Source organism: Pinus tabuliformis, chromosome 9, assembly GCF_031772625.1.
Source record: "Pinus tabuliformis cultivar Carrire ecotype Pingquan chromosome 9, CPIR1, whole genome shotgun sequence".
Classification (NCBI taxonomy): Eukaryota; Viridiplantae; Streptophyta; class Pinopsida; order Pinales; family Pinaceae; genus Pinus; species Pinus tabuliformis.
This window is the reverse complement of record NC_142307.1, coordinates 929,307,451-929,319,572: the sequence shown is the minus strand read 5'-3', so window position 1 is coordinate 929,319,572 and position 12,122 is coordinate 929,307,451. Positions and strand designations below refer to the sequence as shown.

The 12,122-nt window shown below is 32.9% G+C and overlaps 1 long non-coding RNA gene across 1 annotated transcript; it reads left to right on the top strand.

The window, feature by feature from the left end:
* The first annotated feature begins 10,934 nt into the window (after positions 1-10,934).
* LOC149151802 (uncharacterized) lies at positions 10,935-11,880 on the top strand. Its single transcript, XR_016263596.1, has 2 exons — positions 10,935-11,122; positions 11,204-11,880. It is a non-coding gene; the product is annotated as an uncharacterized LOC149151802 (long non-coding RNA).
* The last annotated feature ends 242 nt before the right edge of the window (positions 11,881-12,122 follow it).

Sequence of the window (12,122 nt, the reverse complement as noted above, 5' to 3'; positions counted from 1 at the left end):
CTACCTAAAGATCACTTCAATGGGAAGTCCGGATCTAAGGGTGGAAGGAAAGGAAGATGCCTTGGTTGTAATAAGTTCGGCCATTATGCAAAGGGCTGTCCAAATGGCAGAGACACATCTCTTGATGAAGATAACAATCATTCCATAGACATCTTCAATGATCAAAGGAATGGCACGTAACGAACGTCATCAAAGAAATGGCTGACTCTTCAACGAAAGCAAGGAACGCTAGGTATGAAGAATCAAATGATGTTTTTTATAAGATAAAGAAGCGTTATATTGTATTGGCCCTCTCCTTCAGATTCTTTGGGAATCTGTCTTATTGATGGTAGCGTTTCAAGGCACTCCATCGAATAGAAGGGTGCACTCTCTAATTTGGTAGAGATGGAAACAATCATGGGATTATACTTGGAGTTTATGCCAGCTATCTCAGAAAGGGTGTAGGAAATGTTACCCCTCAATTGAATGAGGATAACTTGATTCATTTACAAAATCTCATTTATGTACCTGATCACAAGAAGAACCAAGTTTCCATTTTAGTAATGGAAGTCAAAGGTTACAAGGTGGCACTCATCAATGGAAAGGAGGTCCACAGGTTTGGAACAACCCGAGGGGTTTGAGATTAATGATAAGGAATCTCATGTATGCGGGTGGAAGAAAGCCCTTTATGGCTTGAAGAAAAACTCCTCGGGCGTAGTATGAGAGGATTGATATCTATTAGATGAAGTTGAGATTCACTAAGAGTGAAGCTGATCCAAACCATTGTTTGAAAGTTGTAGATGATAGATCTCTCATACCAGCACCTTATGAGGACGACCTATTTCTGATAGGTGCAGACCCTCTCATTTGCAGAATTAAGAGGGAGTTGGATTTTGGACATGGAATGATAAACTGCAAGATTGTGACTACCTCGAGGATCTTAAGTTTCAGAAGTTATATGGTAGTGATGTCGGACCAAATTTCGGAAATGCCTCTGAGTTTTATAAACTAATTTGTGTTGATGTTCTTCGTGAACTTTCATCTGGACATATGTTTTGCAGTTAGCATGGTGAGCTCATATTTGGATGAGCCTCACTGGATTGGTGCCAAGAATCTTCTGAGATATCTTCGGGGCAAAATATCTCATGGATTGAGATACACTACCGGAAATATGAAACTATATGATTATTCAAATGCTGACTGGGAAAGCAGTGTGGAGGATCACTAGAGCACTTCTCAGTGCTGGGTCTCTTTGGATTCTACTTCGATATCATGGATGAGTAGGAACCAGAAGTTGGTTGATGTAATCATTGCCGATATCGAATACATAGCTACGAGTATGATCTCGTGTGAAGCTGCTTGGTTGCAGAAGCTCTTAAGTGAGTTGTTTGTACACATGATGAATACCACTGTGATTTTCTATGACAACCAGAAGGGGGATTTGATTATTGAGGAATCTCGTATTTGATGATTGCTCCAGTAGATAGACATCAGATACTACCTTATCTGGGATATGGTAAGTCGATGAGTGAGGAGGCTCCTTCGCATTGAGACTGATGTACAGGTCGCAAACATTTTGTCAAAGCACTGGGGAAAGGTCAAATCTGTGACTTTCCTTAATGACTTGGAGTCATTGAGAGACCTTCTTATAAGGGTCCTGCATGTTGCATGCATTGAGATCTGGGAGCTCTAGGGGGCTTGGAGTACTTACTGGAGCAACATATGACCATAGGGTGACTCACCCTCCCTTGGTGGTGCGCTATGTACAAGATGACATGTTCAACCTTCCCTTGTGATACCCCATTGTAATTGTGGAATAAGATGATTAGCTCTCCTGTGGGTCGGGATGATTAGTTATCCTGTGGCAACTATACAACATGATGATTAGTTCTACTGTGGTCGGGATGATTAGTTCTCCCATGGTAACTGTGAAATAGGATGATTGGTTCTCCTGTGGCCCAGGATGATTAGTTCTCCCATGGAAATTATGGAACAAGATGATTAGTTCTCCTATGGACCAGGATGATTAGTTCTCCTGTAGAGACTGTGGGGCAGGATGATTCTTTCTCTTATGGATAGGATGATTAGTTCTCTTGTCGAGGCATCCTACCCATGTAGTCTCGGACTCATGGGAAGTACCTCTCATATAATCAATGAGCAGGGAAATGGGGTTAGGGACCATAGTAGTACTGTCGATGGACACATCGATGTACCTACCATACTCCCTATGCTAGGATGACCTCCATTAATCTGGGATCAGTATGAGTGGTTTGAGACATTCTCTTGTGATATTGATTTGGGATCAATAAAATTGACTTCAAGTCAATAAGAGTGATGTGACACACCCTTTTTGGATGAAACTGACTTCGGGTCAGTAGAGAATGGTAGGAGACATTATCGATCAATTCTTCTTCTTCATGGTTCAGCAGAGCAACGCAGAATAGAGCTCAGTAGAGTAGAGCACTAAAGGGCACTGATGGCAGAGATAATGCAGTCGGACATATGGATCAATGGATGGAGTTTTTCCTAGTTGAGAGGGAGTGTTAAAATTGGAAACTAGGGCCAAAATCCATGTGGGTCATCTTATTAATAGAAGTTGATATTTTTCTTGGATCCCTCTCATCGAGAGGTGTAGGATTGATCTAAATATCATCCAATTCTGATAAGTATTCATGGAGTTATGAATTTATTTGTGTTAAGGGACAATTCGTCAAGGTCAACCAGCAACCAAAAAAACCCCACTTGTGCTCAAAATAGAGGTGGCCTTCAAGTCATTGCAACACACTTGGGATCTCCTCCTCTCTACTTGTCTTTTGGTTTTAGTAGGAGGACAGATCCTAAGCGATAATGCTGCCCTAATCCAGAGGGTGGATGCCGGAACTGTTGGGAACTGCCAGAATAGTCAAGAAAGCTAATGCAGAGGGCATAAGTTGGAATAGCCTAGAAAGGCTAGAACTACCAGAATTATCAGGAATTGTCAGAATTGTTGGAACTGCCAGAATTGCTTGGAATAACCGGAATTGTTGCAATTTCCGGGAACTGCCAGAATTTCCAGGAAAAGCCGAAACTGTCAGAAATGCCAGGAATAGTTGGAATTTCAGGAACTGCTGGAACTGTCAGGAACTACCAGAATTGCAGGGAATAGTTAGAATTTCTAGAACTGTTGCAACTGCCGATAATAGTTGGAACTGTAGGGAATAGCTAGAATAGCCGGAACAGTTGGGAAAGCTGACATAGAGAGCAGAAGCCAAAACTGTCAGGAATTGTTGGAACTACCAGGAAATGCCAGAACTACTGGACCTACTGAAACTTCCAGGAATAACCGAAATTGTCAGAACTACCAGAACTACTGGGAACAACCGAAATTATTGAAATTGCCAGAATAGCTAGAGCATCTGTCTCCGAAGGAGAGCAACATGCAAGGGATAACTAACTAACATTGGGATAGTTGTATGGTACTTAGTAGCAAATACACCAAGCATGCAATATTACAGCTAGCATGAAAGTGACAACTAGCATGCAACAACAAGCATGCAAAGGACAACAAGCATGCTAGGGACAAGATGTAAGAAAGATGTAGCCAGCACATAGGTCAGTATGGAAACATGGTGCAACAATGGCACATAATCCAGTAGAGTGATGGGTACAATCATGATTAATGAAGCATGATGAGATGCAACATAGTGATGATGGGTACAACATGGTGTAGCATGGTGAGGTGCAACATGATGATGAAATGTAGCACAACGATAGGTGAAGGAGTCATCTTGTCAAATCAATTGAAGTAGCATGTCTTGAACTGATCTCATGTATCATCTTCTAAGAGATGATATATGCTCTTATTTAGATAAGTCAAAGTGTTGACTTCTTTTGTAAATGTACTATCTCTCTCCCTCTGTTGAACTATTGAAGAACATATAAGAAGAATTGATCAAGGGTTTCCCCACATTGGGGTTCATCCTTGGCTAGTGCCACATCTTGTGTCCTCTTGCCTTGGCTTGTCTTCTACAATTTATGTTTGTTTTCTATCTTCATTTTGCTTTAATGCTGATGTGATTTCTAATCTCGAAAAGATATTGATCTAAATGTGAAAATTGAAATAAATTACTCTAAGCATACAACATACCTAAAATTAACAGAAAGGTAGTTACCTAACCCTAACCACTTCCCTGTTTATGAATTCCCAAGAAGTGATCAAGAGGGTAGAGCAGAGTACCTCAGAGAACGAAGAGGAAGAAAAGGGAAGCGGACTGTGCTGAGAGATCAAATGGATAAAGAGCTAAGTTTGGTGAAGACCAGATAGTTGTAGATGTTGTGACAGATTAAGCTGGAAGAAAGCATCTATGCTAAGAGTAGAAGATCGGGGGGAGACTTGGGCCTGAAGGTAAGTCTCATGATTGGGAGGTTAAAATAAGAAATCATATTTGTGATTGTAACAAGCTAATAGTATTAAAGACTATAGACAGGTAAGTAGTTTAATTACCCAGCTTATTTTTGGTCCAAAATTAGTAAAGAATTGTAACAGAAGTAGAAATTAGTGATCTAGAGATTCAAGTAATAATGTATCTGACAAATAATACTCCCTTGACTTTGTGAATCTCATTAAGAATGAGAAGATAGAACGTGATGACATCCTTGTGAGCTTTGACGTGGTGTCCTTATTCACCAAGATTCCTCTCGAAGAAGCCATTCAGTTTATAAAAGATGTTACTGATCCAGGGAATGCAAGGTTGGCCGAAATCTACTTGCGATCAACAATTTTCACCTTCCAGGGAACATATTATGAGCAGACATCTGGAGTGGCAATGGGATCCCCCCTTTCGCCAATCGTGGCCAACTTATACATGGAATATTTTGAAAAGAAGGCCCTGGAATCTTACCCTTTGAAACCAGCATGGTGGAAGCGATTCGTCGATGATACTAATATAAAATGGACACATGGTAAAGCAGAGCTTGACAAGTTTTTTATTCACCTAAATTCCATCTCTTCAGAAATAAAATTCACTATGGAGCTTGAAGAAAACATGAGCATTTGTTTTTTAGACATCCTCATCATGAGAAAAGAGGACGGCTCCATAGGACACAAAGTCTTCAGGAAGTCAACCCACACAGAAAACTACCTCCACACGGATTCCCACCATCATCCAGCCCAGAAATTTGGTGTTCTAAACACTCTTCCTATCAGGGCCCTTCGAATTTCTGGCGCTGATCATCTGAATGAAGAAAAGAAGCATTTAGTCTCAACCTTTAAGGGTATAGGCTACAAAGAAAATGAGATTAAAACAGCAATTCAGAAAGCCGAGAAAAGGATGTTATCTCATGAACCTAAGGCCTGAGATCAAGCTGAGGGTGGTAGGGTTTTTCTACCTTACATTCATGGAGTTACAGATAAGATTGCGAAAAACCTAAGAAAGAAAATCATAAGCACACAATTCTCAGCACCCGGAACTATTAGGCAAGGTATGAGATCTGTCAAAGATAATATTGATATACATCAACTTAAAGGGGTCTATAAAATTGATTTCTCATGTGGGAAAAGCTACATTGGTGAAACAGGTCGCTCCCTGCGGACCAGACTCAAGGAACATGGAGCTGATATTAAGAATGAAAGGTCTCGTACTTCCGCCCTGGCAAAACACTCCTCAAAAACTAAGCACCATGTCTTCTTTAAAAGCGCCTCTATTATCGCTAGGGAAGAGCAACACCATAGGCGAAAGATCAGAGAAGCTCTTGAAATTATCAAACACCCGCATAATCTCAACAGAGACAATGGTATGGAGATTAGTGGAAGCTGGCTTCCCCTAATCAGAGAAATTAACTCGCTTTATTAATATAAGTATAATAATAATAATAATATTTAGTACAGGATTAATCATTTACATTATTAATTTTGATAATGACCTTTATCATTAATTAATTAATTTATTTATTAATTACCCATATTAATTACTTTAATTCTTAATATTAAAACATCTATTTAATATAATAATAATAATATTTAGTACTCGATTAATCATTTACATTATTAATTTTGATAATGACCTTTATCATTAATTAATTAATTAATTACCCATATTAATTACTTTAATTCTTAATATTAAAATATCTATTTAGTATAATAATAATTATTATTAATATTTATACATATAAATAGTTTAACTAGAATTAATCATTTACATTATTAATCATTACATTATTAATTTTGATAATGACCTTTATCATTAATTGATTAATTAATTTATTAATTACCTATATTAATTACTTTAATTCTTAATATTAAAATATCTGTTTTAATAAAATAATGGTTATTATTAATATTTATACATTTAAATATTAACTAATTTTAATATTATCCCATAATTCTAATTGAAAATAAAAATTACATTATGCAAACTCATGTGTTATATATAAATTAAATAATAAATATGAAATATTATATTCATTATTCTAGGATTAATATTATCGATATTATATATTAATTCAATATTCTAAGATTACTTTAATCAATTGTAATTATGATATTTAATATTATTAATACTAATTATTATTATTAATTATTATATTAATAAATAATAAGTAACCTATTCTTAAAATTTATTAATAAAAACCAACATATTTTATAATAACTATTAAGTATTAATTGAATATCCTAAAATTAATATTTTTAAACATTAATTTTGATCAATATAATATCATTAATTCTAATTACTATTATTAATTATTATAATTATAATTGTTATTATTATTAATTATTATATTAATAATAATAATTAATGATAATAATAATATTAATTACAATTAATATTAATAATAAATAATAATTATTATTATTGATAAATCATTTATTTTAAATACTAAATATTAATTCAATTCTCTAGGATTAATATTTTTTAACATTAACTAAATTCTAATTATTTTTAATTATTATAATACTAATTATTTTTATTATTAATAAATATATTAATAATAATTAATAATTGAATTAATATTAATAATAACTATTATATTAAATACGAAGTAACTAATTAATATTAATAAAAAAATTTATTAAAAAAAATTTAAATTAATTAATGTCAGACAGCCGACATCTCTTTTTCAAATATTGACAGCCGACAATCTTTTTTTCTCTCCTCATTACTATTTAATCCCTCAAATATGCTCTTCTTCTATCAAGCATTCAAGTTGTCCTCATGATGGATCTCGGTTGGGATTTGAAACGTTAGTAGAAAATGGTTCTTATTGTGGATTCTAAGGTAACTAAGTCGAAAATAATAAAAGTCTTGGAAACTTTTCAAAAATTTGTAAACGATTATAGATGAATCTTGGAAACTTTTCAAAAATTTGTAAATGATTATAGATGAAATTCTAAGACAACCCCTCGAGACTGTAATGATAAATTCAGTATATCCTAGCTAAGTAGGAAAAGAGAACAGTAAACTACACCATAGATATTTATGACTGTAAGCAAAGAATCAAAAGATCTTTACCAAATAATAACAACCACTATGATTAGTTTCCACAATCAAGAAATAACTAAAGCTAGTTAACATTCGTTGGGAAAACGAAGCAATACAAAAGAAAGGAAACCTTGTGGCCTAAACATTGTTGAGGAAAGACAAGAATGACATTGGTTTTATAGAATATATATTAGTGGCTGGTACCTAGAATTAACCATAAAAATCGTAGGGGAACACAAAACTTCTACCTGCCAGGCCGGGGAGTGGGTATAGGCTATATGAGTAGTGAAGACCTCCACTGGCCAACAGAAAATCAACACCAGACCATCGAAAACATAGCAACGCAACTTTGCCATTACTAGAGAACTAATCTAGCAAAACCCGAATGACAGTAACTATGACACCCTTACCGAAAATTAGGTAGAGTTAAGGGATCGTTTAATCACCGTTGGATGTGGGCAGACAAATTCGACTTTTGAGAAGTCACATGTTTAATTTTTTAGAGACTTTTGAGGTCAAATTCTATTGTTAAGCCAACAAAAAATGATATGTAAATCAAATAAACTAACTCGATCAAAATAATTATACAAATAGTTATTTAGACCTAAGTAATATAAAAACGATTTAGAACTAGGTAAAATAAAAACGATCATATAATCAAAAATTAGAAAATATGAAAAGAAAAAAATAAAATAAAAAATCTACATACCAATTGAACAAACCAAGATAAAATTAAGCCTAAGCAATAATCACCTAGAGTGAAGAAGTTTATGGCTATTTGGGTTTGAATTCCATAAAAACAAAAATTAAAAAATCTATTCATTATTTAACCATTTACCTCGAATTCATGGTATAATCGACTTTGATAAATACTCAATAATTTATGGCTTTCATAAATACTTAATAATTTATAACATCAGCAAATTGGATTGCAAAGCATATCTATAAAACTAGATACTATAAAATGCTGAGATCTTCAGGGACAAAACTCTCGACCAAATGAAAATAACCAAGGGGAAAAATGATAAAAGCTATGGATGCAACTTTCCTGTTTAGAATATATATATTAACGTATTATTGCATGTGGTAATTGAGATCGATTAAGGGGTTGAGATGAGTTGAGGAATAGGGAAATTTGATGGATGATGAATGGATATTTATTACGGGTATAGTATAGTTGTGTTATTTGGTTTGAAATGGATTATTAAAAAAAGTTTTATTAAAAAAAAAATTATTAATATTAATATAAAATTTAATTTAATTTAATGCATATTATATTTATAATAAAAAATTAATAATAATGTAAAATTTAATTAAATGAATATTATTAAGTAAATTTGGAAAAATTACGTTTAACCTGAACACTTTTATAGAATAAATAAGTTTTTTTTATAAAATAAAGTATTTAATATATTTTATTTATGGCAAAGTACATTTGGAAAAATTATGTTTAACCTGAACATTTTTAATAGAATAAATAAGATTTTTTTTTTTAATAAGATAACGTATTTAATATATATATATATATATATATATATATATATATATATATATATAATTCAAAATAATTTCTTAATAAGTTATGGGATTGTTTTTATTTATTTAAATAGTAAAATATTTTATTTATTTTAAAAATTATAAATCATAAGATAATTTTGAACTCCACCAACGTAATTAGCAGATTTTAGTTTGATTTTAAAAAGATATTAAAAATCATATAATATTAATATAAAAAATATTGTTATTATTATTATTCAAATATGTTTCTTTATTTAACTAACCAAATAAGACCAAATAAATCATTATATAAATATGGCTATACTATAAAAATGCACAAGTTTAGGACACATATATGTATACTAAAAGGGGGAAAGAATAGAGCAGAGATGCGACTTGGATTTTGGATGAAACCAAGAAATCCAAGAAATCTAAGGGTAAGACAAAAGAGGGTGAAAAAGAGAGTGAAATATACTTGTTTAATTAAAACATTAATATATCAATCTAGGGTTAGAGTGAAACTAATTGGGAAAAGAAGAGAGTAGAGATGCCACTTGGACTTTGGATGAATCCAAGGAATCCAAGGGCAAGACACAATAGGCTGAAAATGAGAGTGAAATATACTTGTTTAATTAAAACCTTAATATATCAACCTAGGGTTAGAGTGAAACTAGTAATCCTATTAGGTCCTCTATCAAGTTTTACTAGTAAATTAAATAAGAAGAGATAACCCACTAAATGAAGTTTATTAATTAGAAATCTCTTTATTAAGATAACTTTAATGGTGCAATGGAAAGAGAAGAAGAAAATAAATTCACTTAAAAGTTGTGATCATAAATGAAGAAGTTCAAAATAGATTTACTTAAAAGTTGTGATCATAAAGGAAGAAGTTCCTTATGTTTGAAGTGAAGAGTTGTGATAATGCTCCAAGAGTGATCCACATGCTAGAATGACCCACACACTTAACGTTGAATTGTTGCAAGAAAATGGTTGCTTTCTTTTCCAATACAAACACATATAAATGCAATATAACCAATAAATGATAGATCCACCACTATAAAGATAATTCAATGAAATGTGCAGAGTAGATAGACTTGGTGGTCTCTATGGGGATGATATCCCCCTTTAGCTAGATGTGGTGGAACCTTCTTTGAGGTCATAGTGTTGAGACTTCTATGGTATAAGGAGAAGTATGATAATGAAGATGAACTCTAATGGATAGATTAAATTTAAAAAATTGAAGCTAGGATAATGAGAGAAGGTCCTTATAGATGTGTTGAAGATGACATATGCAAACAATCCTAGAGGCTTGAAAGAGAGAAAAAGTTCAGTTGCTAATTTTAATGTCTAGTTGAAAATTATGACTTTTAATATAAAAAAGTCCATCGATTCAATAAAATTTACAAACAATTAAATAATATAAATATAAAAATAAATAACTTAAAAATAGAAAAAAACACTAAATTAATATTAGAAAGCCATCCTATATAGTATAAATATATAAACGAGTAACTTAAAAGTAAAAAAAAACACTAAATTAATATTCTGAAGGTTCAAGTAGTAAATGACCATCATATCCTCCAAAGCACATTTTTAGACCTAAATTAACACTGGTGCATCGTGAATCCACAAGGCAACAAATAAAAGATACTAAGCAAAGATACGAGGACGAGGAACACAAAATTAAACTATGAAAATGTAAATGAAGGAGATACGCTGTAATTTTAATTGGTGGAGTTAACCTAGCTCAATCACGTCGTCTCAACGTTGGCGTACGAATGCGATATGCATATACTTACATCAAAAGCGAAACCATAGACATACGTCCTACCATTTTTGAGAATGGTTTTGTTTTTTCAACGGAAGAATGGCGCAGATTTCGGGCATACATAGTTTTGTCAGGGATTAGACCACCTAACCTATAAAGATTAAACTATTCCACCCAATCACGACAGTGATTACAACGATAAATATCATGTAATCGTCTCCAATTTTCTCATTCCACCGGTCTTACTTCTTACAGATTCTTGGCCAAAGTTCATTCGATTTCATCACCACAGGCCGACTGAGGTCATTGCTTCCCACTTCTGTTTTTCAGGTCTTCTGGTTTTAATTAAAAGATCCTTTTATCTTAGCTTGGGACTTTCGCTCTCGGAGATAAATAAGTCGATTTCAGCCGCAGTCGCCGAGTAAAATAGTTGATTCATTATTTTATCAAGTCTTCTTGCATCTTGAATATCTGGTTTTAATTAGTGAAGCTTTTATCACAGATCGGGACTTTCGTAACCCTATCTGAGTTCGTTCCATGGATCTTGCTATGGACGTTTATATTTCAGAAGACTATGTGCGAAGCCGCTACAAGAGAAAAATATCGATGCAGAATCGAGATGGGCAGAACGATATTAAGGTCGTGGACGAGAAAAAAGTGATACCACCGGACGATAAGAATATTGCTGGTAGTAGCCGTAGCAGCGTTGAAGATTGCAGCAAGTTCAAGGAGGACATACTTTTCAAAAATTTCACTCCATAAACTCATGCCCCAAAAATAGTAATCTCAGTTATACCTACTGCTATGAGAAGTCAAGAAAACTTCCTACGTTTTTATGATTCTCAACCAGTGATGGCATCTCTTTTATTGCTTTCGTTTAGATTCTGTTATATTGCATTAGTTTCAATAGTTTTTAGTTTACACTGTATAAGCAGCACTGTTACATTGCAGCAGTTTCAATAGTTTCTTAGTTTATACTGTAAAAGCAGTACTGATTCATTTAGATTAGATAGAATAGGAAGACTTAACTATTATGCCATCTATATAAATTAAATATTGTTTATGCTATTATGTAAGCTGAGATTATAATAATCTCTACATATTCTATAATGACTTGTGCTGTAACCGCCTGCACATTATACATATATATTAATATGAAGTTTCAAGAATATTTCTTTATGATTTTTGCACAATTACCTGCAAATTATACATATATATTAATACGAAGCTTCAAGAATATTTCTTTATGATTTTTGTTGATGCTAGAAATGGTTTTTGTATTTGGGCAATTTGGTTCTCAATTTTTTTTTCTTATTGATGAATTTCTTTTTACTAAATTACATTTTTTATTTAATTTAAATAGTTTATTGAATAATTTAAAAAAATCTTAATACAAAGGTTAAATTATAGGAGTTATTTAA